The sequence below is a fragment of the Dromiciops gliroides genome, chromosome 2 (assembly GCF_019393635.1).
Source record: "Dromiciops gliroides isolate mDroGli1 chromosome 2, mDroGli1.pri, whole genome shotgun sequence".
Classification (NCBI taxonomy): Eukaryota; Metazoa; Chordata; class Mammalia; order Microbiotheria; family Microbiotheriidae; genus Dromiciops; species Dromiciops gliroides.
In genome coordinates this window covers 160,700,411-160,728,317 of record NC_057862.1, presented here as the reverse complement: position 1 = coordinate 160,728,317, position 27,907 = coordinate 160,700,411, and the positions used below count along the sequence as shown (strand labels likewise).

The following is a 27,907-nucleotide window of genomic DNA, read 5'->3' as shown; positions in this document are numbered from 1 at the left end:
GAGGCAAAAGACAAAAAAAGAAGTTAAAAAGAAAGGAAAGGAAATGGTGGTTGTCATACTCACATTATTTCTCCTTCTCAGGGTAAAGTGTTCTATAGATTTTTAAGTGCTGTATCGGTTGTCCCAAAACTTTTATTACACGAAGAGTGTAATGTGAATTACACTGCATAAATGTGAATTTATGATTAGTATAGTGTCAGGCATATAGTAGATACCTAAAAAATGTTTGATTAGCGTGCAAGCACTTTGTGTAAGTTTTTCTTATTTAATTAAAAGCTGAACATTGAATTAATATGGCTAGTGAATAGAATGTTGGACTTGGAGTCCAATTGTGATTCAAATTCTATCCCAGACACTTTAAATAATAATAGCTATGTGACCATGGAAAAGTCACTTGACTTTTCTAGGCCTCTGTTTCCTGAGGGGGCCAGATTGTAAAGCACTATACATAATATTACATAATATTAGAATTATGTAATCTTAGAGCTGGAAGACACCTTACAGGCTACCATCCTAGATCAGCCCCTACCTAAAGCCTGAATCCTTCTTGGTACCTTACTATTTACCAAGGCAATCCATTCCATGTTGGGACAGTGCTATAGTGGTTAGGTTCCTTCTTCAATTGAAGTAAAATCCATCTCCCTACAAATTCTGCCTAATACTAAATCAACTATCTAGGTTCAAAAAGAGTCTGATCGTTCAAGTATTTAAGAAAAGGGCTGTCATTCTTGTCAATCTCTTCTAGTATTCTCTAGTAGTCTCTTTGTTAGAACGTGCATTCTTTGAACTTTTAAAATAAATATTTTGATAACTGGTTTCCTTTGTAATCTTCTGTATTTTATTTTACCTGTTTAAAACTAAAGAGTTAATAGGATTTATCATATTTCCAAAAGGGACTTAAAGCTTAAGAATCTCTGCTTTCAACAGATTTCATAAGTCATGGTTGGGGATCTCTTAACCATTTTGGTTAACCTCTGTTAGCTGTGGCTGCAATATCAAGTGTCCCTTCTAAAATTCAGTGCCTAGAACTGGTCACTGTTCTGTTATTTGTGGGCTCTTTCTGCTGTAGCTTGACCACTGAAATCACCTTTTTTTTTTTTTTTTGGTAGGCACATTTTGATTTCTCCAAGTCAGCCCTTGTTCGTAAGCAGTACGATTTATTTATCTTCACAGATTTTCGACTTTTCTGATGAGTGTTCTTTCTTCACCTTCTCATTCAGTTTTTCTAATGACCCTTGAAATGAACATTGAAATTAACTTTGCATGCCAGGGTTATTGGGGCTGGTTTGGGAATACATCTTATTAGGTATTTGGTTACTGCAGAAGAATTCTCAGCAGGAACACCAGCAGTGGTCTTAAGTTGTACTTTTAATTTTCTGGTGACAGAATGGCTGGGTTAAAAAACAAGTCACTAGAAAATACCCACCAGGCCCTGTTTATAACTTGGTTTAAAAGCTTCCTTCAGTTAAACCATTAAAAATCCCTGTTATAGAGGTTTCAGGGGACACTTTGGCACTGAATGGAGATGTGACCTTCAAAATGAAGATCTATGGAATGAATGATCCTTGACCTGTGCCTTTAGTTATACACTTTGCTTTATATTTTCATTTGGAGGCCTCTGCCAACAATTGTAGTATGTCACTGGCTTCAGTCTGCTTTGTTCTTCAAGGGGAATTGGATTGGAGAGAGGAAAAAGGAGGTTATAAGACCTTGATGCTAATAGGAAGTAATTTGCAATGAGATTTCAGGTGGTGTTTATCTGAATTTAGAGTGAAAGTGAAGTTTCTTGATATTATGGTCAGTTTAATTCCATACCAAATCAAGATGATGGTGAGTAAATCCAAGGTAGGGTAGGATCTCCCAACACTTAAATATGATTTATGAGAAGCAGGCAGCATGATTTCTCTAACAGGAAAATATTCTGGACTCGTCTAGAATAACCCTTAGAGAAGTATAAAAATGTATAAAAGTTGGCAGAGTGAGTAGATAGAATTTATTTAGTTTATCATAGATTTCATAGAAGAAAATATTTTGTAAAATTTGAGTCTCTATGGAATTTTATGAAATTAGGCACAACAATAAAATGTATTCTACAAAATTCCATTTCAACAAACATTCCTTAAATAGCTGCTATGTTTAAGGCACTCTCTTAGGTGCTGGTAATATAAAGACCAAAAGTAAACAGCACTTGTAACTCAAGGAGCCACATTCTATGGCAGGTGGGTTGAGCAACAGAAAGAGCAATGGATTGGAAGTCAGAGGACTTGGGATTAAATTTTGTTTCTGCTCATTTACTACCTGGGAGACCTAGGACATCATGGTACAGTGAACAGAGAATTGTTGCTGGATTCAGAAGACTTAGATTCAAATCCCACTTTTGATGTGGACTACTGGGTAGTCTTGAGCAAATTCCTTAGCCTTCCTCAGCTTTTTTCCTCATCTGTAAAATGAGAGGTTAGATTAAATGGCATCTATGGTCCCTTCCAGTTTTGAGTCTATCTATAAACCACAGCTTCTTTTGGCCAGTTTCCACATCTGTACATTGGGGAGGGGGAAAGATGTCTCATTTTTCTAAGTCCTAGGATGTATTTCAAAGGTTCCTTTTACTCTAAGTCTGATACTGTTTGAGATGAAAATATGACTTAGAAACAAAGGATGTAGAAGTGGGAAGAATATATGGAATCCTCTAGGATTTAAAGTGCATAGTACTAGTTTTTGTTTTTCTAAATAGGACTAGATAATTTTCATAAGTGATCTGGGAGAGGAAGTACATAGAGGGCATATAAAACTCTTCTAGGTACTGAGGTGTCAAACATAAGCTGAAGGAAGATGTCTTGAAACTTGGGTGAGCAGAAAAGCAGCATTTGAGCAAATGCAAAGCAATGGACTCAGGGTAAACTAACTAGAAATTCCATGTGGAGTCTGGACATTGGACTTCCAGGGGTTGAGCCAAGATGGTGGAGAGAAGTCAGGAAATTGCCTGAATTTCCCCAAATTTCCTTTGGAAACAATGTTAAAGTAAGCCTCTAAATAGATTATGGAGCTACAAAACTTACAAAAAGATGGAGTGAAACAATCTTCCAGCTTAAGATAACCTAGAAGAACTTCAGGAAAGGTCTGTTTCACTTGGGTGAAAGAGGAAGGGAGTGCAGCACAGAATAGAGGGTACAAGAGAAAGGCTCTTGGCTATAGCACAGATCAGCAGCTGAGGACCCTCAGTTCTGACTCAGTAGGCTAGTGGTACAGCAAGCCAGTTGTAAGGGCCCCAACCCCAATGCAGAAGGCAATTTGCCAGCTGGGGTATCTGCTACACAACAAGCACAACTAGCCTGGGCTACCCCAATGCAGTGAGCCAGCCTCAAACTGCTGAGGCCTCAGAACAGAAAGCCAATGATCAGGTCCCTGGAATCCAGCAAAAGAACATTGGGAACAGTACCCTTTGTAGCCCAATTTTAAAAGGTAAAGAAAGAGGCTAATATGAGTAAGAAACAGAAAAGAACCATCCCCATAGAAAGCTACTATGGTGACAGGGAAGACCAAAACACAAACTCTGAAGAGGACATCAATGTCAAAATGCCTACGTTTAGTCTGGACATCTCATTTGGGGAAATAGGATTTTATACTGGGAGGCCAGAGATTCTGGACTCTGGCTTCCTAGATCATATCTAAAACAAGATTAACATAACTAAGTAGATCATTGTCAAAGTTATGGCAAGCTAGTTTTTCAGCTCCTTACTCTTTTAGGAAGGCAAAACATTTAGAGAACAAAGATAATCAGTTAAGCCTTTTTTTATTTTAATGATTACAATAGAAATGTTGAATCCCATTAAAGGATTTAACAGATGGGAAGAAAAGCAAACATAATGTCCAAGTGATTGGATTTAGGATGGGTTCTAATCATATATCTACCATTATTTTCCTACTTGAGTCCTTGGTTGAATACTGTCCTAGAATGATAAAATTGTTCCTAAAGAAGAGAGGCAGAGGAGAGGGAAAGGAAGGAAGTCTGGGTCCTTGACCTGCTAGTCCAGTCATCTGTAGAAGCAAGTCAGCCTTTTGAGAGCCCTCTGGGATTTAGGCCAATTTGGGATTGAATCACATGCACTTTGCCCTGTAGTTTACACAGACTTTGGTGATCTAGGGCAAGGTTTCCTGATGCCCACCTCCAGGTCTGTAATGACCTTTCCCCCCAATCTCAACCTCATACTTATTTAGCACTTTTTGGATATCTCTAATATATTTTCTGACCATTATTTTATACTATGTATATTTTAGGCTCATAAGTTGAGTGCTGGAAGAGACCTTAGAGGTCATCTAGTTTAACTCTCTCATTTCAGAGTTAAGGAAACAGAGGCCCCAGATCTAAGAGGCTTGCTAGGATTTGAGATTTTAGCCCTATACATGTATCATAGCTCCCCACTAGATAGTAAGTTCTGTGAGGACAGGAAGAGTACTTTGTCTAATCTTTGCATCTTTCCTAGTTTCTAGCAATGTATCCTACATAGAGTAGGTGTTAATAAATATTTATAGAATTGAAGGTTGTCCTGAATCTTGGGGACTCTAATAGATTAGTAAAGCAACATTTTACTGAATAGATATCATGTCGCTTTTATCCCCACCATCTGTAGGTCATATTTCCCCAAGTGTCCATTGATCCTCTTTTTTGTTTTTAATCATTCATTCTGCCATCTTGGTATGGAGATGATTTGACATCTAAAGGTTGTATTAAAACTCACTTTGATCTCAGAAAAGCACCATCTTATAATGACTGATATTCCACGTTAAAATAGCTTTTGCTGGATTGTTCTGCTTCTCACTGAGGAGTTGTAATTGATGGAGGGCCAGCAGGTACCCACATTTGGCTAGAGGAACAGTAGGCAGATAGTCTTTCCCTCTGGCATGAGAGGCAAATCTCTGCTATGGCAAGAGAGTCACAGGCATAACAGGCATATAGGGATCACTGTGATGCCCAGAAACCAAAAAATACCTGTGATCAATGTAGCCTGGACAGTGCATGATGGTAGTAGGTGGACATCTTAGAAGCCTTGGACAAAGGGCTGCACTTGCTTTTGTGGGCATTGAATTACAGTCCTGTTACAGTGTTTGCTTTTACAAAGGAATGAGGTGAACCTTGTTCTATAATGCGGCTGCCAAGGAAAAAACAAAAACCTCCTGATTAAAAATACTAGCCAGCCTTTACTTTTCTGTCGAAGGTTACTAACCTGTATGATCTCTGGGACTTGTTGCTTTCATTTGTAAAATGAGGCAATTGGACTAGAACAGAGGTGTCAGACCCCCCAGTCCACCAGCCATATGTGGTTCACAACAGTTCAGAGTGTGACCTGAAGCAGATTAAAATGTAGTTCTTTTAGATGGAGCACCAGCCCTGGATTCAGGAGGACCTGAGTTCAAATCCGGCCTCAGACACTTAATACTTACTAGCTGTGTGACCCTAGGCAAGTCACAACCCCAATTGCCTCACCAGAAAAAATAACAACAACAAACAAACAAAATGTAGTTCTTTTTCATTTTGATGTGTTGCTATGCTAAATAAATATTTCTAAAAAGTGTGGGTTTTGGCCTTCAGAGATTGTTATGTATTGTTTAGTGGCTTTCTTTTTTCCTATTTGACACCACTGGACTAGATGACTTTTGAAGTCCTTTAAGAATTCACAGGTGGGGCAGCTAGATGGCGCAGTGGATAGAGCACCAGCCCTGGAGTCAGGAGTACCTGAGTTCAAATCCAGCCTCAGACACTTAACACTTACTAGCTGTGTGACCCTGGGCACTTAAGTCACTTAGCCTCAATTGCCTCACTAAAAAAAAAAAAAAGAATTCACAGACTGTGGAATCTTCATCCTGAAAGGTCTTCTGTATGCCATTTGTCCCATGTGCTTTAGTGGGAATTCTATTTTTGTGTGGATTGAACTAGACAGCCATTAAGGCTCCTTCCAACTCTTAGATTATGTGATCCTGATCCTCCTAGCCCTAAATATATGACTCAGCTGGTGAAAGAAAGCAAAGACCAAGGTGGCAACATTGCATATGAGCTTGGCTCCCTTGCTACCTTTATTAAATTGTCTATGGGCTTCATCCAGACCCCTTTCCCAACTCCTGCTCTATGAGTCATTCCTATATCATTCTCTGAATCTTTCTTTTGCCCCCAACATATTCATTATGATAATCTGTTAGGCTGGAAGAGGTTCAAATTTAAAGATGGCACAAAAATTAAATTAAAAAATCTGTTTTTCAAGGACTAGTCTAGTTGAGCAAGGTTGGGGAAGTTTATTGTTAGAAGGTTGGCTAACCCCAGGGTATGTGGGCATGTGTATGGGTGGGGTGCAATGGGAAAAGCATTGCTTTTGGAGTTGTGGTCCCAATTCTAATTCTGATCTTCCATGTTCTCCTATTTTTTTTTTTTTTTAGGGCAATGGGGTTTAAGTGACTTGCCCAGGATCACACGGCTAGTAAGTGTCTGAGGCTGGGTTTGAACTCAGGTCCTCCTGAATCCAGGGCTAGTGTCTTATCCACTGCGCCACCTAGCTGCCCCATTTTCCTTCTTTTTTAACCCAGACCAGAAACCAAACCCTGAAGGACTTAGCCCCAAATCAAACCAATAATGCTACTGCTACTAGAAAAGGTGTATCAAATTTCCCTTATGGCTTTACTCACCATCCCTGTAACTTTCCAAACAAAAATACACCCCTCCTTAGCTAGCACTCTGTTATATTTATTACCTCCTCCTTTAGAGAGCAAGCTCTTTGGCCAGCTTGGGTCACTGTCTTTTTTTTTTTTTTTTTTTTTGCAGGGCAATGAGGGTTAAGTGACTTGCCCAGGGTCACACAGCTAGTTAAGTGTCAAGTATCTGAGACTGGATTTGAACTGAGGTCCTCCTGAATCCAGGGCTGGTGCTTTATCCATTGTACCACCTAGCTGCCCCCAGGGCACTGTGTTTACTTTTGTGTTCCCAGCCCTAACTCTAGGGCCTAGTACTTTGTGAACACTTAAATGCTTTCACATACATTCCTTCGATTCCCCTAACAGCTCTAGTCCTCAGTTTCCTTATCTGTAAAATAAGTGAATTGGGCTAGATCTCAGCATTCTTTTTTTTCATGTGTATGTGTGTGTGGGGGCAATGAAGGTTGTGACTTGCCCAGGGTCACACAGATAGTAAGCATCAAGTATCTGAGGTCAGATTTGAACTCAGGTCCTCCTGACTCCAGTGCCGGCACTCAATCCACTGCGCCATCTAGCTGCCCCTCCCTCTTAGCATGCTTACTAAATCCTATGCTTCTACCTGGAATTCTATTTTTTTGTGTGTACATGTATTCCTTTCTCAGCCCCAGTAGACTATAAACTTTTTAAAGTGCTGAAGTCTTCCTCTTTTACCTTCATATTCTCAACACCCAGCATTTAACAAATGTTTATTTCATTGAATTGGAGAAGCACCAAGTTTCTCTGTGTGGCAGTTTACAAAACTGATTGGAGCCTGGGGAGCCCAAGGGAAGAGTTGTCTAGCACTCCCACTCCAGTAGGCCAGGATGATGGAAGGAGTGGCACTGAGAAAGCTTCCATGCCTGTGGTGGGGGAGTTGATAAGAGGGGAAAACTTTTAAGGGCTTGGAATGAGGCCATTTCAAGAAAAAAATAGCCTTTGCACTGAAATACAAGGGTGGGTAGTTGGTTATTGATTTGAAGGAATCTAAAGAGTATAGATAAGTCTTTTTTTTTTTTTTTTAGTGAGGCAATTGGGGTTAAGTGACTTGCTCAGAATCACACAGCTAGCAAGTGTTAAGTGTCTGAGGTCAGATTTGAACTCAGGTACTCCTGACTCCAGGGCCGATGCTCTATCCACTGCGCCACCTAGCTGCCCCCTATAGATAAGTCTTAGATGATGGATAAACACTGGCTAAGACCCAAATTATCTTGCTAATAGAATGAGCTCTGGCTAATTTAAGTATCTGAAACCAAAACAAATGAATAGTGAGATAATGGGGGAAGGGAGGGAAAGACAGATATACTTTGGTGATTTAAAAAAAAAAAGCTTGCTATGGTAAAAAGAAATTACAATCTTTTGGGAGTGATAGTAATGGCTCACATTAATGTATTTCTATACCACAGTCCTGTGAGGCATGTTGTACAGGCTTTATCATCTCGATTTTGTAGATGAGAAAAGTGACCCATATTGATGACAAAGTAATATTTAGATTCCCTGTTTCCAGAGCTAAGGCTTACCAAGTCTTGAGAGGAAAACAATCCTTTGGGATCACCCTCTATGGTATCATAGATTGAGAACTGGAAGGGACATTAGAGGTCATTTAATGCAACCTGTTCCCTTGTTTATTCTCATTATTTTAATGGTTTATTGTTGTTTTTTGTCTTTTACATTACTGTTACTTAGCCTGTTGTTCTCCTTCCCCCTCAACCCCTTCTTATAACAAAGAGATATAAAGCATTATCCATAATCTCCCACTTCTCAGATGAGAGGAGGGAAGGGCAGTATGTAAGAGGAATAATAGATGTATGACAGGAGGGAATCCCCAAGATCTAGTTTGAGTCCTTCATTTTATAGCAGAAGAAATTGAAGTGCAGCAAAATGAAGTAACTTGCCCACAGCCATCAATTTAGGTCATAACGGATTGAGTTATAATTTGAACATAGGTCCTGGCTCTGTATCTATTGATCTTTCCATTACAGTACTCTGTCTTTAATAGAAAAGTTAAATCACTTGCCCAGTCACACAACTAGGAAGAGGCAGAACTGGGATTTTTAGATTTGAATATATCTGGGTCTTCTGACTTCAAGACTAGTGCTTTTTCATTTATGTTTTGTTCTTTGTGGCAGACGGGGAGGGGTGTCTTATGTTTGGGGCTGGATTTGAGCTTGGGGGGCCTCCTGGGTCCAGGGCTGGTGCTTTGTCCACTGTGCCACCTAGCTAATCCATGACGACATCATTAAAATAGGGTTGAGGTGTAGGAGGAATAAACTGGGGGAGGGAGAAGGGGAGAGATGGTCTGGGGAGAGGTATTTCATATGAAGGAAACAAGAAGAAAGCTTATGGAGGAGAGTAGAATAGGGGGAAGGAGTTGGGGAGTGAGTGGACCTTAATATCATCAGAATTGGCCCAAAGAAGGACTAACATACATACTCAAATAGGTATAGTAATATACTTTTGCCCTGGAGGGAGGGAGAAAAGGCGGGGGAGAAGGGAAGGAGGAAAGGGCAGATTGGGGGAGAGAGCAGTAAAAAGCAAAACACTTTCAAGGAAGATGAAGATGTTCTGCATTACTGCACCAGTATGACATATTAAATTGCTTGATCTCATAGGGAGGGTTGAGGAGGGAGGGAGGAAGAAAAATTTAGAACACAGAATTAGCTCAGGGACCTTGATCTCATTGGAGTGGGCTCATGGAGGGAATAGCTTTCATACCCAATTTGGAGGAGCAATCTATTTGACCCTGCAGGAAAATAGGAGAGGAAGAGGACAAGGAAGGAAGGGTGAAAAAAAGGGAGTGCAGAGCGAGGGAGAGGATAGTCAGAAGTAAGGCACTTCTGAGGAGGAATAGGTAAAAAGAAGATAGAGTAAATGACATGGGAAGGGAATGGGATGGAGGGAAATAGTTATGATGATTGACTATAATGGCAAAATGTATGGTACCTACTTTGCTGGGCTTTTGTGAAGAAGATTCTCTGTCAAGCTTAAGGTTGATATAGAGGTTGTGATGAACAGGATGCTATGGGGAAAACCTGGAGAGACCTACATGAGCTGAAGCAGACTGAAATGTATACAAAATAACAGCAATAGTGGGGGATGATCTGCTGGGAAGCATGTGGTTATTTTCAGCAAGGCAATGATCCAATGTAACCCTGAGGGACTTACGAAGATTGCAGCCTATCTGCAGAGAAAGAACTGATAGTATCTGAAAACAGATGGAAACACATGTTAAAAATTTTTTTTCATTTCCTCTTTGACAATTCTTTAATCTGAAGTTCTGGGTTTTTTGACTGTTTTCTCTCACAACTAGCTAATATGGGAATGTTTCCATGACTACTCATATGTAACTTATTTTGAATTGATTGAGTTCTTGTGGGTAGGGGATGGAAATGGAGGGGGGAAGAGAAGTTGGAACACAAAGTTTTTTAAAAAATTGATGTTAAAATTTTGTTTTTATATATATTTTGGAAAATAAAATTTTATTCAGATTTTTTAAAAAAAGACTAGTGCTTTTTTTTCCTATTACATCACATGACTTCCTTGTTAGTGGCATTAATTGACCCAATCTAGAAAAGTTCTTTCCAGTGAGGAGTTCCTCAAGGAAGTTATGTCCATATCTCTTTAGATTGTTATGTATAAAGACATGATTTAAAAAAAATTTTAATGAAATCTCTCCCACTTAAGTGACATATAAAAAAATGGTTTTCGTTATAGCATATCACTCCATAATAGGATAAGTACAAATTACCATAAGAGAACTTTTTCCATTTTCTGTCAGCAGCTGTGCTTGATTTCAACTCCAAGGAACATCATTCCTTACCCAGGATAAGCTGAAAATCACCTGAAATCTCTTCACCATGCTGATTGACTCAGTTTTTGATAACTCAGCACCTTCTCCACTTCCTCAATTGCCTTCTAGACTCTGATTGGAGCAATAAACTCCTTCCACAGCTTTCCTTTCTGAGGGCTCAGATCAGATGTTTTCAAGTGCCTGGAATACCATGCTCCCCAGCCACCTACCCTGTAATGCTTCCCCTTTTCAGCTTCCTTTTGTGTCATGTCTTCCCCCTTCAGATTGTAAACTCTTTGAGGGCAGTGACTCTCTCCTTCTCTCCTCTCTCCCCATATATTTAAAAACATTCTGAGAAAGGGGCCCACAGGCTTCATTAGACTTATTAAAGTCTAACTCCATCAGAGTTGTTAAAGACACACACAAAGTTAAGCATTCTTGGCCAAATCTGTGGAGATGGAAAAAGAAACTTTTAATTGATAGGTTAAAAACAAAAGAATGTGGGCACTATTCCATCAGCCTTCCACTCTATAGATTAAAAAAAAGAGAGAGAAGCTGATAAGAATTATTCCCTATTAAATAGAGTGTACATACATTAGATTATAAGTCTTATTTCTATTATTGTATTTTAACTTTAATAAACTTGGGATCGAGTGTCTATCCCTTTAGAAATATGTGCCAGATACCTACTTCGCTTAAATAATAATGCTATCATCCTGCTGGGGATAAGATCATTTCCTTTGGAACAAAATGAAAAGCTTTCATTATTCACAATGGGAACAGGAGGAAAAAGTTGTAGAACATCATAAAATGTCCAGTGTGATGTAGGTTGGATGGATCCCATGTTTGGACACCAATCAGTTCTAAGCAAGCCACTCCTTGTCTCTGTTATGGAAAGGAATGGAATGTTTTTTTTCCTGTAGTTTCATTGGGAAGTATGAAAGTCTTTCTCCCGCTGTGCATTGCATTGCTGTAAGGGGTTAATTCTTATTGAAGAGGACACTGTAATTCAGTAGGCAGAATACTGGGTTGAGTCCGATGGGATCTGGGATCTAGTCCAGGCTCTGCTACCATGTCATCATGGCCAAATCATTAAATGACTTCCAGGATTCAGTTTTTTTCATAGGCAGATTGACCCTATTAGATTAGATTTGCAGTTATCAAACTTTTTGGTCTTAAGACCCCTTTGTACTCTTAAATTACTGAGGATGCCCCCAAGGAGCTTTTGTTCCTTGTGTGGGTTATATCTACTGATATTTACTGTTAGGCATTAAAACATAGTATTATTATAAAAATAGTTTTGACTTTGAGCACCACCCAAAAGGCTAGGGTCCTTGGGACTCCCTGGGGTTCCCAGACCACACTCAGAGAACTTCTGGATTAGATGAGCTCCAAGCCTCTTTTTCAGTGCTAAAATTTCAGGCCTTTAAGTGACTTGACTCATCATCAAAGAAGCACAAGCGGAAAATCTGAGATAAGAACCCAGGACTAACGGTCCTTTTTATGGCATCAGTTAAATCACAATATATAGTATTTATATTGTTTTAATTGCTAAAGAATTTAAACAAAATCTTATTAAAATAAATTTTAGCCAGTCTGAAATATATGTATATATACACAGATATGCCAAGAAAGTATAGTAAGTCCTTTTCATTCTTACACTTGGGAGTCATCATGAACAGGGAAACTAGCTAACTGCTTAGACATAAAGCTTTGAACTATGGGGGAAGAAGAGGAAAGAGGAACCATTTATAAAACTCAGTCTTATGCATGGGCCAAGCGCTACCCACACTGCTGGTTCTTTGTCTTACCATCCTTACTTCAGGAGAGCATGTACCAGGCCCTCTGGTTGTAGGAAACAGTGTGGTTTGGTGGACTTGCAATCAGGAAGCCCTTAATTTAAATCTCACCTCTGACATTTATTAGTTATATGGCCATGGACAAGTTACATAATTTTTCTGAACTCCTGTTTTCCTTGTTTGCAAAATGTCAATAATAATACCTGTTGTACCTACCTGACAGGGTTGTGGTAAGGTTCAAATGAAATCATTTATGTCAAGTTCTTTGTAAACTTATCATTTATTATCTTGTGATGCCTTGCCTTAGCATGCCAGAGAAACTGTCCCACATTTCCAATTAGCTCAATGCTTAGCTCCTATAGCTTCTTTATTTTATTTTTATTTAGAACTTTATTTTCCCACATTATATGCAAAACAAAAAATATCGATTTAAAAAAACCCTGTGTTCCAAATTCCCTTCTTCCCTCCCTCCCCACCCCAAGAACTCAAGCAATTCAGCACAAGCTATACATGTGTAGTCTCCTATAGCTTCTTTAAGTCAAGTCAACAAGCATTTATTAAGTACCTACTATGTGCCAGGCACTGTGCTAAATGCTGGGAATACAAAGGCAAAAAAAGCAAAACAAAAAACAGCCCCTGCTGTCAAGGAGCTCACAATGTAACCAGGAACACACCATGCAAACAATTCTATACAATCTATAATTGGATTTAAAAGGACTGGGAAAGACTTGCAGAAAGCCAGGCTTTAGCTGTGACTTGAAGGAAGCCAGGGAAACTAGGAGATGAGGAGGGAGTGTTCCAGGCATGGGGACAACCTAGAGTCAGGAGCTGAAGTGTCCTATTCAAGGAACATCAAGAAGACCAGTGTCACTGCACTGGGGCAGACATAGAGGAGGCACGGTGGAAGAAGACTGGACAGGTAGGAAGGGGCCAGGTTAGCCAGGGCTTCAAAAAAGCCAAACAAATTTTTATGAGAACAGGATTTTTTAAGACCAGAAATGTCTAAAGGGAATTTGGAGGGATCATAGCATCTACAAAGAATTTGCACGACTTGTAACCTAGTGACTACGAACAGAATCTTGTTAACCTTCCCCTTTCCTCAAATTTACACTGTCAAAAGCACCTGTGGGGACCACCCATGGAAGATGTAGGAACCTGAGTCTTACCAGGATTGTGCACACAATTAAACTTATTGATTTTAATGATGGGGGAGGTGGAGTGCCCAGAGAAGAGACACTTGTGTTTTTTTTTTTTAGACAATTTCTCTCAGGCAGCTTTTGGGATAAAAGTCCTCTACTTGGGCATTATTGGGTAGTACTGGAAAAAATGGTTTTATTGTTTGTTCTGAAAACTACCTGCCACCTTAATCCAACAATTGACTTGAATTATCTTAGAAGGAGGTTAAACTCTTTTGAAATATACCTACTTAAGTGTTTATTACCCCATTGCCTCACCCTGATAATAGCTCCCATTTGTATAGTGCTTTAACATTTATAAGTGCTTGTCTTATAAATCATCTCCTTGAAGAAAGCTGACCAAATATTCTTGACCCTATTTTAAACATAGGGAAACTGAGCTCTGGGAGCTAAAGTGAGACTTGCTTATTATGCCTCCTGAGCTTGCATTCTTCAATATTTTACTTTCTTTCTCCTTTCCTGGGTAGATTAAGAAACTGGATCTTCCAGAACTTCTAGCCACTGTTCCATCTCCTTCCTCCTCTTCACCTTCTGTAATAGAGGTTTCTATACCATTCTTCATATGTTGATCTGGACTAGTCTTTTATGGAGTATCTTCCCTACTTTCCAAGGTGACTAGTGAATTCTCTAATGTGAGGATTGAGCCATATGATACTCAGTACTCTCTGGTTCTGACATGGTGAGTCCTATTTATTTTTAAATTATAGAGCATTTACTTATCTTTCCTGATCATTTTGCTGATGGTTCATCCACTAACTCCTGAGTTACCTCCCTGTCCTTGGCAGAGACCTAGCTTGCTTTAGCCCTTAGTTTTCCAGTTACTCTAACGGTCTTTCCTCATCTTCTTTTTCCACTGGCAAGTGAATGAGTCAGAGCCTCCCACCAAGCCTGTACTCTTCCCTTTATATATAACAGGTCCTGATGTTTCCATTACTGCCCTTGGTTAGCATCTCCACCCTACATGGTACATTGGTCTTCCCAGTGTTGTTCATACATTACTTCTTTTCTCATTGATTTGCTTCACTGTAGATATGTTCATTATCCATCCATCTGTCTATAAAATGGAGATAAGAATACTTACTACCTCCCAGGGTTACAGAAGCATAGAGTCACAGAATCTGAGAATTGTTGTTGGGACCTCAGTGGCTATGTAGTCTTATCTCCTACACAGAGGAATCCTCAGTATAACAACTGGTCTGTTGTTGTAGGGAAAGTGATTTGTAAATCACAAATGACAATTTATTTATCCAGTTAAATGTAACAAGCATTTAGTAAATGACTAGCTGTCAGGCACTTTATAAGATGCTGGGGGTACAAAGACAAAAATTTTTAAAAGTTCTTGTGCTCAAAGTTGTTTAATTGTACTGGAAGGGCAAGGGGGTGCTTAACAGATGAACATAAGTAAATACAAAATAGTGGTTTTGTGGGGAGGGGGTCAGAAAAACACTGACAAGGGGTGGGGGAATGCCTTATGAGTCATCCCCTATAAAAGGAGTATATATTATATATGGAATATATATGTGTGTACATGAGTAGAATCTGAGTAATGTGAATTTTTGTAAAGTGAGCATGGTCTATATATAGATTATATATCAATATACATACATGTACATATATGTAGACACATCAAATTGAACTGTCTTAAAGGGGGTTAAAGTTGAAGATAAGGGGGGAATCTCATTCCAGGTCAGGGGTGCAGGGGGCATCCTCCAGGCAGGGAGGCAGGGGATCGATAGGATGCTGTATTTGGGACCAGCTAGTAGACCAAACACATACTTTATTAAAATATTGGCTCTGGGCCATATGTGGAGTATGCTGAAGGTTGGACATTTCCTTTAGGTACCCCCATGGTATCACTAGAATTTCTCATTGAGAAGGATTAGCAGGACTCCAAGCTACCCAGATAGAGAGAGGTGTTTTTGTTTGTTTGTTTGTTTTTGTTTGTTTTTTTGGTGAGGCAACTGGGGTTGTGACTTGCCCGGGGTCACACAGCTAGTAAGTTTCAAGTGTCTGAGGCCAGATTTGAACTCAGGTACTCCTAACTCCAGGGTTGGTGCTCTATCCACTGTACCACCTAGCTGCCCCAGATAGAGAGATTTTAAAAGTAAATTAGTAAACTATTTGGTGACTGAGCAGTTATTTTCCTCACCTTTTCTGCAACTGGAGGTGGTGGTTGCGTTGTCAGAAAAGCCAACCAGCAAAACATTAACCCTCATTTGAAGACTGCTTTTTCTTCTACCACTGCCTGCCAGGAGAACTTGATGAATGGAAAGTCATCTTTTAGTGGCTATTAAACCCAGCATTGCTTTGTGGCAACTCCTGTCAGGGCTTGCTTTCTTGGTGGCATCCACAGAGGTTGTCTCAGCTAGAATAGCTTGGCCCTGGCTCTGGACCTGTTTCTTGGTTGTCTAATCTCAAACACCGCTCCTAGGTTTCCTAGATGTCTTTGAGGTAGGGCTGTGCTATTGTGGTTAATTCGAGTAAATCTCATAGAAATGAGTTTAAAGATCGCCCCACCTCTCCAATAGTTTAAGGGCACTCAGAATTATATTTGTTACCTGAGTAGTGGGGTAACCTTCTCATTTTGAAATAGGTTCCATTTCATAGAGCAGATTTAAAATGAGCTACTCCATACAAGCTTGCTGGGGGAAAACAAAGAATGAAAAAAAGGGAAAAGCCTCCAACATACCCCTTTGTGGGAAAAAGTGGATGCCATGGTAAACCCTGGTGGTTTGAGAGTGTGAGTCTGTCCTGGAAATAGTTAGAGAAACATGCAGTTCTTGAAAGGCAACATCTGGAGAGATGAAGTCAAGCTGGCAGATGTTCAATCTAAATAAGAGGAAGGTAACTTTGGGAAGGAAGAAATATACTGAGAACAGGGCCAGTGCCATTTTCAGCCCCTTCTCAGAGGAGACATGCTTCTTTCACCTTTGCTGGGGAGATTTATAAGCTGCTGGACCTGCTCTTTCCTCCTTCAGTTCCTCTAGGAGACTGCTGGGGCAAGGCCAGGGTCATTTTTCTCTTTGTAATTAGTATTAGGGACATAGCAATTTCCTTTTTCCTTATTGTTCCCAGCCTTCAGAATCTTCTGCTGGGGCCCCTATAAATGACTTTGTGGAGATCTACTGGAAATCCAGCGCGGTACAGAAAACACTCTTTGGCCCAACCAAGCAAGTGGACATATAGGTGCCATTACATTGCCTGTCTTTATATAGATTTTTGGTGCCTGGAATGTCCTCTCTCCAGAAGGCTATCTGTTGCAATCCTCCAGCTCAATTCAATGCTTAGTTTAGGAGCTACCTCCTATGCTACGTCCTTGACTCCTCCCCCCTTTGTTAGTGTCCTCTTTGTCTGTGTTTTGTCTATATTTGCTTATCTATGTACATGTGGTTTCTCCTAGGAGGAGGTAAATTCCTTGAAGTCTGGGACTCTCCCTCTTTTCCAGCCTGGATCTACACCCCTCTGGTAAGACCTGAACTCCCAGAATCCATACCCCCATCTCCTGGGAATGTTTATCCTCCCATCTTTGGAGTCAGGGTCCTAAGACCCAGCTTAGTTCTTTGGTAACTGAATGAGTGCAAAATAGCCCAGTTAGACTACTGTATCTACTAGCTAAGTCCCAGACATCAGTTCATGCTTCAATCCCAACCAGTCCAGCCATCTACCTAGGACATCTTGCCTTGTGCTTGCTTTTCTACTGCTTACTCTGGGCACTCACTAACCAAATAGTGAAATCAATTGTACCTTTGTTTCTTGAAAAATCTTGTTAGTTCTATGCATCAACTTACCATCCCTGGGACTCTCCAGACTAAACTTCCTCCCCTCCCCCCACCATGTTGTCTTCTATTAAAATGTAAGCTCCTTGAGAGCAGGAATTGCCTCACTTTTTGTATTTATATCCCCAACTCTTATATTTCATGGCATGTAGTAAGCACTTAACAGAGGCTTTCTTATTCTTCCAGGGCTTAGCATATTGCCTTGTTCATAGTGCAGCACTTAGCAACTGCTTATTGACATGAATTAAAAGCGTAGGTGTGTGTGCTAAGCCCATGAACACCTTGCATGCATGCTCTGTGATCTGACTTGACTGCTCATCTACTTCCAAAAGCAATATAAAGTGTTGATTTTAGGCCCTTAGGAATGGCCCCTTCTCACTATGCTTTCTTAAGGCCCTTAAGATACCTGATACTCCCATTCTTGCTAATGTTTCCCAGATAAACTTCAGGGAACTGGAAGCAGGACTATTTTCCAGGAAAGTAGCATTTCAGTGCCTCTCCCTTCTCCTGATGAGTTTAGAAAATCCTAACTTGTTCACCCTTAAGGCCCCAGCACAAATCGTATTTTCACCCCTTTGGTTAGTTGTAACCCAAGGGATGAAAAAAGCAGAGTAGCTTCTTAATGGATTTTTGGGCATTGTAGCTTAAAAAATTTATTATTATTTTTTAAAGTATGTGAGCTTAGCTCAAAGCAGAGGATACAGTTTTAATAAATCAAACCCATCAGAAATTATCTGTGGCCAAGTTTCTGTGGAAAACCACTGTAATGGCTTTTTAAATGGGCTTACTGAAAATGCCAAAGCTTTTTTTATGGGGACCCTTGTGAAAAGCTTTATTGTGCAGCAAAAGTCTTCAGTAGCAGTTAGTTCCTTTCTATCATTCTTAAACTGAGAGTCTCATGAAGTGGGGGGTATGGGAGTACAAGTGAGGAGTGGAGAGTTGGGGGTTTGCAGGGAGTAGATTAGGAATACAAGGACAAAAGGAAAACAGTCCTTTCAAGGAGTTAATTTTCTTTCTGGGGAAACTATATATACATATGTCATAAGGTGATGCAAAATATATACCAAGTAGAAAGGCGATATTAGAGGTGGGGACAGGGAAAGTTGAGAAAAGATCCCATATAGGAGATGGTTTTCCAGCTAAGCTTTAAAGGTAGAGATGAGGAGAGAGTTCATTTCATTCCTTGCTGGCAGGCCAGTCTGTGCAAAGGTGTGGAGGTGGGATAGAGATTGTTTTGTGAGAGGAACAGTGTAATAGACCATTGTGGCTGGAATGTAGACCCCGGAGTCAGAGGGCCTGGGTTCAGATTCAGTAATGACTATTTGTCTGATATTGGACAAATCCTTTAAAATGCCTGGGTCTCAGGTCTGGGTTTGGACTAGGTGAGAGGTTCTTTGTGGCTAGGGTGTGTGTGTGTGTGTGTGTTTTGCAGGTGAGGAGGGAGAGTGGTGGTCTGTAAACTTGGATGAGAAAAATTCCAACAAACTGATTTTCCTGAAGGGCAGGCTTGAGCATGTCACTTACCTCCTTAGTAAACTCTGGTGGCTCCTTATTAACTCCTGGAACAAATATCAACTCTTTGGTTTCATATTTAGAGCCTTTCACAATCTGGCTGCAGTCTAACTTTCCAGACAATATAAACGTTACCCTCCTTTCCACATTTTATATTCCAGTCAGACTACCTTGCTTGCTGTGTCATAGCACATTCCATCTCCTGTCTCTGCCTCTGCACAGGTTGTGTTATCCTCCTTGCCTGGAATGTCTCTTAGCTCTCTCCAAAACTTGACTGGGGCACCACCTTTTCTTCATGAGACTTTTCCTAATTCCCTCAGTTGCTGGTGCCTTCCTCTGACTCAAATTTCTGTGCATTTCCCTTGTATATATTATATACTTATTGATAAGTGTGCATGTTGTTTTCCTGGATAGAAAGAACTTTCTTTTGCTCCTTTGCTTCTTTTTCCCTCTTCCAACATTCAGTTTTGTTGCCACCTGCATCTTTGGGCAGGCAGGAACAATGTAGTATGTTAAGTAAGACTTGGGTTTAAATCTTGCTTCTGACATTTATTAGCTATGTTACCCATGGCAAATCACTTAACCTTTCTGAATTTTTTTATAAAATAGGGATAAGAATTCTTCTAGTACCTACCTCAGGTAGGCTTAAGTGAGAGACTGTATGTAATGTTAAATCATTTTACAACCCCATTTGGGGTTTTCTCGGCATTTGCCATTTCCTTCTCCAGCTCATTTACAGATGAGGAAACTGAGGCAAAGAGTGAAGTGGCTTGCCCAGGGTCACAAACTAGTACATATTTGAGGGCAGATTCGAACTCAGGAAGAGAAGCCCAGCACTCTATCCACTCTTCTGCCTGTGTATGTAAAGGGCCTTGTAAAGTGTATGTAAAGAATCTTGTAAACTTAAAGTATATCAATATAAAGTATGAATAGTCATAGCTCATATTTTTATATCTCATTATAACTTACAAAGGTCTTTTTTTCTCACAACAACTCTAAATATTATTCCCATTTTACAGAAGTGTCATTTGGCATGCATGTGGGTATAATGGGATTGAAACCCAGGTCAATCATAATAAACTTTGCACAGGCTAGAATCTGCTCCCAAATTGCATTTCTCTGCTTACCTGTCTTGCCCCTGAATGTCTGTATAATGTTTTGCCATTTCTTTTGCAAACTTTTAACCTCATTTCTCTTAAAGGAGGTCAAAGGTGGGGCTGTGGTGAGTACAGTGGGTGAGGCTAGGGAGGTGTCTAGCTCTGTTTTCTTGGAGATTTAAGACCTGGGAAGACCCAGACAACCAGGTTGCTTAGCCAAGATGAAAGCAACTTTGTCCTTTTCTCCATAATTTCTTTCCCTTTTCCCCAGCTGAAACCAATTCTTGCTTTACTGCACTGAAGAAGAGGAGGGAGGAAGTTTGTTCAAGGGTGGCTACTAGGGAGAAGCTGTGGTGACTGTTATTCCCTCCAGTCTTTATTTAGGAAGTTTTTTGTTGGAAGGAACTTTTACTAACCATTTCTAATGGGCTGCCTAGCGAGCACTGTAGGTCTTCAATCTGAAGCTGGTTAACCATTCCCTTGGTGTTATCTGAGAGGAGATTCATGTGCAGGTGTGGGTTTCATGAAATGACCTGTCAGAGCTGTTCCAAAAATGAAATTTTGTTATGTGAATTTATTTGTATAATCACTGTAGTTTCCTTAGGGAGGTAATGACAGTATTCCTTTTTTTTTTTTTAGTTTTTTTTTTTTAGTGAGGCAAATGGGGTTAAGTGACTTGCCCAGGGTCACACAGCTAGTAAGTGTTAAGTGTCTGAGGCCGGATTTGAACTCAGGTCCTCCTGACTCCAGGGCCGGTGCTCTATCCAGTGCGCCACCTAGCTGCCCCACAGTATTCCTTTTTAAGGTATAGAAAAGAGGATAAAGAGGCATCAGGTTCTCATCTAGAGTAGGAACATGGAGAACTGGTCACTAGTCATTTTATCTCTCTGAGCCTCAGTTTCCTCATCTGTAGAAAGACAATAACATATCTTCTGCCAACCAGCCAAGGGTGTTATGAGGAAAGTGCTTTTAAAGATCCAAGTAAATTTGGGCTATTATTGTTATTACCACTGACTGTATCACTTGGCCGGGTGGCCTCAGGCAAATGGCACAACCTACCTGAACCTTAGTTTCCTCATTTACAAAGTATGTTTAATGATGCATGTTAAAGGCACCAGATGATGATGATCAAGGTCAGATGAAAGGTACTATGTAAATCCAACTTATCATTAATTTGTTTGCTCAATTATTTACCAGAGTTATATTCTGAGTTGGTGACAGGATGGGAACAGAATCTGGAATTCTTCCCTTCTTAAGTCAAAGTCTCTCCTAATCGTAGGCTTCTTTATAGGTCATTTTGAAGGTTGCTTGTCCCTAGTCGTATTTTATTTTAGTTTCTAATTATTTGATGAGGACAGAGTAGTTAAATAGTGGAGTAGTTAACTTAATGTGAGCAAAAAGTATTGCTACTTAGACCTTCTGGAATGCAGGGTGAAATAATTTTCTGTTTAAAAGAAGAGGGTTTCCTATGATTACCATAGGACTTTGAAAGCCAAATTTTAACTTTGTGAAAATGTGGCCCATGGCCTGAGAGCTCACCTGAAAATAAGAATTACTGTTAACAATATAAATTGTCATGGTAAGAAGTAAGATTTTAGACCTATGATGGTGGGAGAAAAATACATCTTTTTTCTGCTTTCCCCTCCCCTCCTTTTTTATTTGTATTGTATCTTTCTTTGGACCCTCCCACCCCAAATATCTTTAAAGAAGTTTATGCAAGATAGACCCAAAGGCTCATCCGAGATTAACTATCTGATTGGCCTTTTCAAGTGCAAAAACCAAGATTCCTTTCTTGGTATTAATTAACATTTTCCAAATTCAAGTTTTCTTATGGAAGGGGCATCAGATACAATGTTAAGTGCCAGAAAATGTCAGAAAATAGTTATTGTTTCAACTTTCATCTTCAAAGGAGATTGAAATGGGAGTAGTGAAGTGGGGAGAAGGGGTCTTAGTGACCTGGCAGAAAATTCTATCATCTGGCTCAAGTCCCATGAAAAATAGTCCCCCCCAAAAAAGGAAAGTCTATCCTAAATACTCATTTTGCATAAATACCCAGTGGTAAAGCATGCTCTTGAATGTGCTTCTTTTTCTGGAGGACAAATGATAGGATCATAGTTTTAGAGGTGGAGAGGAACTTTGAAGTCCTTATTCCCTTATTCTGCAAATGAAGAAGGGTGTGAATCACTCACATGGTGTTATATAGTTAGTGTCAGAGACAGGATTCAAACCCAGATCTTCCTAATTTCAGATTCAGTGCTCTATCTACCACATCATGCTGCCTCTCTCAGTCATAGAGTTACTTTTCTCTATATCTTGATACCATCAAGGAAACTATGCACACACAAATTCATAAGCTGGGATAATTATAGAAATATCTTTGATGCCCACCCTCATCAGCAGTTCATCAGATGATTTAATTTAATCTTTTTCCTAGTAAGCACTTGCTATTTTACTCTTTGAAATAACAGAATCCATTACATAGGAATTTCTAAAAAGAAAAGTTAGGTAACCATAGACCTAAAGTTCGTGACTCTCAGAGATGCTCCTCCTATTTTGACAGATGGGTTTTGTCAGGACACATTCTTAAATTCTATAGCTAAGAGGAGCAGTGTTCTTGAAGTCACACTTTTGTCTTTTGCCTTTTTCTTTTCCACCTTTAGCATTAGAAGGACTGGAATTTAAGAATACCTTGTTATTTATTTAGTTAGAATTTTTCACCACCTTACATGTAAAAACAAATTGTAACATTGATTTTTTTATTTGCGGGGCAATGGGGGTTATGTGACTTGCCCAGGGTCACACAGCTAGTAAGTGTCAAGTGTCTGAAGTCAGATTTGAACTCAGGTACTCCTGAATCCAGGGCCAGTGCTTTATCCACTGCACTACCTAGCTGCCCCATAACATTGATTTTTAAAACTTTGTGTTCCAAATTCTCATCCTTCCTCCCTACCCCCCCCAAGCAATCCAACATAAATTATACATGTGCAGTCGTGTAAAACATAGCAGACAAAAAAAAAAACTTTAGAAAAAGGAATTAACAACAACAAAATTAAGAATATCTTAAAAGACCAAGTCATGTCAACTGATACAAAGCCAAATTTTAAAAAATCTGTAAGGCAAAAGGACACAGAATTAGTAGGACAAAAATGTTTATTTCAAAGTAGAACAACAACATATGCTTTAATTATTTGTATTTATAGTGTATTTGAAAATATAGAAATTGTAGTAAATTATAATATACTTAAAAAAAAAAACTGTGCCAATTGACATGCTTGGTCCTCAATCTTAAACAGGGGGAAAAAGACAATGCCAAGTCAACCAGTAATTACCTCTATTTACTTAGAACAAATTTACAGTAAATTTTGTTTCAACAAATCCTCTTCCCAAATACATTCACAGAAAAACCTTATTGCAATGATGCTCATAGAGTCAATTGTTTTTGACTGAAGTTTGTATCTCAATGACTTTATTGCTCTTTTGACTTTCCTTTCCTCACTCTACATCCTTTCGTGTTGTGATGTAGCCCACTGTAATAGAGAGTTGGCCTTAAATTCATTGGCTTTAGGTCTTGACTCTGACACAACGTGGCTATGTGCCTTTTGGTCAAGTCACTGTATTCTAGGTAGCTCTTTTAAGACCTTAAGTTGTCCCTGCCTCAATTCCTCTCCCTAACAAATTTGCTTCAGGTGTAGGAATTTTTAGTGAAAGCTCTGACCAGTCTGGCCTCCCACTCAAGTATTTACACTGGATACAAAATATCTCAGGATAATATAATCAGGGAATTCTTAGAATCATCTTCCAGTAAGAGGAAGGACCGAGGGACACACCATCAGACACAGAGCTGTCAGCTAGCCCTGACTTCCAACTTGTAACTCCACAATGAAAATAATATGTGCCTTCTATAGGTACACTAGGTCTGATCTGGCAGCTGTAGAGTAAGCTAGGAATTTAATAGAGAACTTTGTCACGGTCTGTTCTTAATCATGTGAGTTAAATTAGAATAATGATGCCTTGTTACCCAGTAAAGTTAATAAAGTTACTCTGTTGTGTTTTTCAAATTCAGTGTTCTACTTAAATACAACTGACTTTAGATATTGGTTAAAATGCCTGTGGAAGACTGATTATAAGTCCTCAATGGGACTTGGAATAGAATCTGGCAAGATTGCTTTTAAGATGTCTTTTTATAAATGGTACCGTGAAACTGGCACCTTCACAGATTTATGGGCTGTTCCATATTAATCTAGATGTAGTAAAATGATAAAAAAGGCAATACTTATAGGTAAAAAGAACAATCCATTAGATAAGATTTGTATCCCAAGTCACTGTTTTGTACAAACTAATCACTGAATAGACAACAGTAGAAACTTTCACTTTCCTAGTTCCTTTTCTTCCTGCCCCAGAATGATTCAGTCCACTTCCCTTGTCTGTGCCTGAGTGTGATGTTTTTGGATTGTGATGTTGTTATTATAGTGTAGAGGTGAAGAGATTAATTATTAGTGGATAAGACATTCTTTCTGTCTGTTCCAGGAAGGACCAAAATATTCCTTGATTGAAATGACAATAGATCTGGGGGCCACTAGGTAGCACAGTGGATAAAGTGCTGGCCCTGGATTCGGGAGGACCTGAGTTCAAATCCAGCCTTGAACACTTGACACTTACTAGCTGTGTGACCCTGGGCAAGTCACTTAACCCTCATTGTCCCAGAAAAAAAAATTAGAATAGATCCAAAGGGAACCCAAGTGTTCAGAGAGTAAATAGGGTATAGTTATAGAAAGAGATTTAGTTAATTAGATCCTGGGGGAAAGGAGTGACAAAATTCAAAGTTCCATGAATACCATGGTATTTTCACTTTTTCTGGTAACAAAGGACCAGAAGTAAAATAGGTGTCTATTGATTGGGGAATGTCTAACCAAGTTGTGGTACATGAATATAGTGTATTGTAATACATATAAGCAAAGAAGGAGATGTGAACTGATGTGAGATGAAGTAAGCAAAACTAGGAAAACAATGTATGTGTCTGTTTTGTTTAGTCATTTCAGTTGTGTCCAGCTTTTTTGTGAGCCCATTTGGGGTTTTCTTGGCAAGTAATCTGGAGTGGTTTGCCATTACCTTTTCTAGCTTGTTTTACAGATGAGGAAACTGAGGCAAAAGGTTAAATAATTTGCTTAGGGTCACACAGCTACTAAGTGTTTGAGGCTGGATTTGAACTCACAAAAAGGAGTCTTTCTGACTCTAGGCTAGGTGTTTTTATCCACTTTGTCACTTAGCTGTCCCTAACTGTACATGAGTACAACATGTAAATGGAGAAAAAATAACAAAAATCAAAATTATTTTTTTCACTGAAAATCCTATGTTAAAATTCACTGTAAAGGCTGTGAAGTTTTGGACCACACTAGGTCCAAAAGAGGAGATAAATATGAGATTGTACTTCCCCCCTTTGAAGAAACGAGGGACAAGAAGTAGTCAACATTGCATAAATAGTGGAATTGGTTAATGTACCAGTTGGTTTTGCTGAACTGGTTCCTTCCACCCTGCCTCCTTTCTCTTGGCATTTTGGAATCCTTGTTATAAAGGATGGCTCTCTGGGACATGGGGAGAAATATATCAGGAAATTAGGTGATATATAGAATTCCAAACTTCATAGTTGTTGCCACTCTAACAATAGTTATCAGGGATCAGGAGAATTGTATACCTTTTCAAGATTTGTTTTTGCAAATTGCCTACCATGGTAGCCTAGGTGCATCTTAGGTTTGCTCAGTAAGTATAATTTTGATTCTTTCTTTGATCATTTTCTATGTTGACCATCAGAGTCACCTTTAAAAAATATCTATACCCCCTTTGTTCATGTTCTAGAGCATTTACTGTGGTTTGAATTGTACTGGAGGTACTTGCCATTCTCTCCCTTCTTACCTCTACCCACAATGAGAAACTCCTCAAGGACATGATTCCTTCATCTTTAAATTTCCTGTACATAGTAGACAACCAATACAGATGTGCTGAATGAAGCAGCATGGTGTAAATGAAATTGTGACTTTGGCCTGGCCTCAGTTTCCTCCTATGTAAAATATAGTGGTTGTATTAGATGATCTCTCGGCTTTAAAATTGATTGTGAATGAATGACTCCCTGGCAACCTTACATAAATACAGTTTTCTTCTTAGTTGATTACACAATGATCACCAATATTTTCCTTTACACCGAATTAAATTACATTCATGGTATTTCTCCTTTCCTTCAGCTCTATTCCTGATTCTATTGTTTCTTATTTTCACAACTCTCCTTCTTGCCCCCAATTTCCTTCAGTGAAAACTCGCCTTTTGCTTCTGCTGCTTCAGTCTCACACATATGCTGCCCTATGCTCAGAACAGCCTTCCATTTTGCATCTGAAAAAAAGAGTTACTTCTGGGGGAGTTATTTGTGGATTCTTAGGCTGAATGATTTGTGAGGTAGGGAATACTGAGTTAGATGAGCATTTCTGATCTATTCTTTATTCTTTCAGGGATCAGGAGGAAAGGATGTTTGCACTATCAATGCTTCTTTTCCCCCTAGAAATCACTTTGTATGGCTTAAAATGCCATATGTCAATGTTGAGTCATTTATGGTATTGCTATTATCAGTGTTATTTTGTTTTGATCTGGTGGATAGTAGAAATGACAGGTTAGGTATCTAACTTAAAGAATAATGTTTTAACATTCAATTAGCATACCAAGTGAAAAAGTCTTGGTTCTTATTTCTGGAACAAAGAATCATAGAGTGTTAGGGCTAGAACAAACTTTCTTGATCATCTCTACCAGCTTCATTTGTTTGACTGATAGGGACTTGAGACCCAGAGAGATTAAATGAGTCGCTGAAGGTCATACAGGCAGATAGATTCCTGACTAGAACCCAGACTTTAAGTCTAGTCATTCTTCCATTATACCAGCTGCCTCTCTATCCATTTTCCCTTGTGATTCCCTACTTCTTTTTCCCCTTCCCCCATCCTCACCCAAATCACACACCTTTTTCAATTTTCAAGCATTTGTTTCTACTCTTTTGCTTATGGGGGGAGCTATCCGCAGGTCATAAATTATCACCTATTAGATCACATCAACACCCCGTTCTATTTGTACAGTTTTCTGAGCATGGGTCACTGTAGCTGTGAGGTTAAGTTAGTCATGCATGGGACCCTGAAAGATAATTTCGCCCTGCCCCTGGTGACTTTTTGGTGAAAGGCTTCCCCTCCCTCCCCTCCCTCCCCTCCCTCCGGGATCTGACAAAAGAGATGCATCAAGTGAAGGAAATCAGCATTTCTATCTAGTCTGACTGCCCCCACAAACTAGAGGTGTCATGTTAGGTAGAACACTACTGATGGCCCAGATGTGATCTGCTTAGGTCATATATCATCAAAGTTTGGGTGGCTTTTATAAGGAGACTGGAAATCAGGAAATGACATCTCTTTTCCTGCGTCTCTTCAGTCATGATCAACAATGCTACACACTGAGCTGAATTAGGAAAGTTCATGGTGGGGCATAATAATTAGTGAGAGATAGCATGTCCTAGTGGATGGAGAATCTCCCCTCTGAGTCTCAGGAAGACCTGGGCTGCTGATTCCTCTCTGATGCATACTAGTTGTGACCAGTGACCCTGTGGTAACTCTCTAAGACTAGAAAGTATAAGTGATTGGCTAATCTGCATCAGTGGAGGGAGTTTACACATCCAGAGATTCCCCACACTGATAAAATACCTGCAATAAAATCACTGGTCAGGATTGAAAAAAAAAAGTAACTTTCTATGGCTTTAGTGTACCTTTGTCTCTGCTGATCACCTTCTCCTTGATAATCTCTTATCTCCAGGTTTTCTTGACTTTGTACTCTCCTGGTTCTCCTTCTGCTTATCTGATCACTCCTTCTGTCTCTCCTTTGTTGGATCTTTATGTCCATTTTGTAGTTAACAATGGGGGTTCCCTATGGTTCTGTCCTATCTCTATACTACTTTACTTGGTGATCTCATTAGCTCCCATAGTTTTAGTTATTCTTTCTATGCAGA

The 27,907-nt window shown here is 39.5% G+C and overlaps 1 protein-coding gene across 3 annotated transcripts in view; it reads left to right on the top strand.

The window, feature by feature from the left end:
- The window catches only part of CGNL1 (cingulin like 1), a 211,311-nt gene that overhangs the window by 16,651 nt on the left and 166,753 nt on the right, over positions 1–27,907 (top strand). For 2 of the 3 annotated variants that reach the window (XM_043987782.1, XM_043987781.1), the window contains exon 2: positions 16,900–16,964. The exons of the other annotated variant lie outside the window; for it this stretch is intronic. The gene's annotated coding sequence lies outside the window, so the exon portion shown is untranslated. The remainder of the gene's footprint in view (positions 1–16,899; positions 16,965–27,907) is intronic. 3 annotated transcript variants of the gene reach the window in all.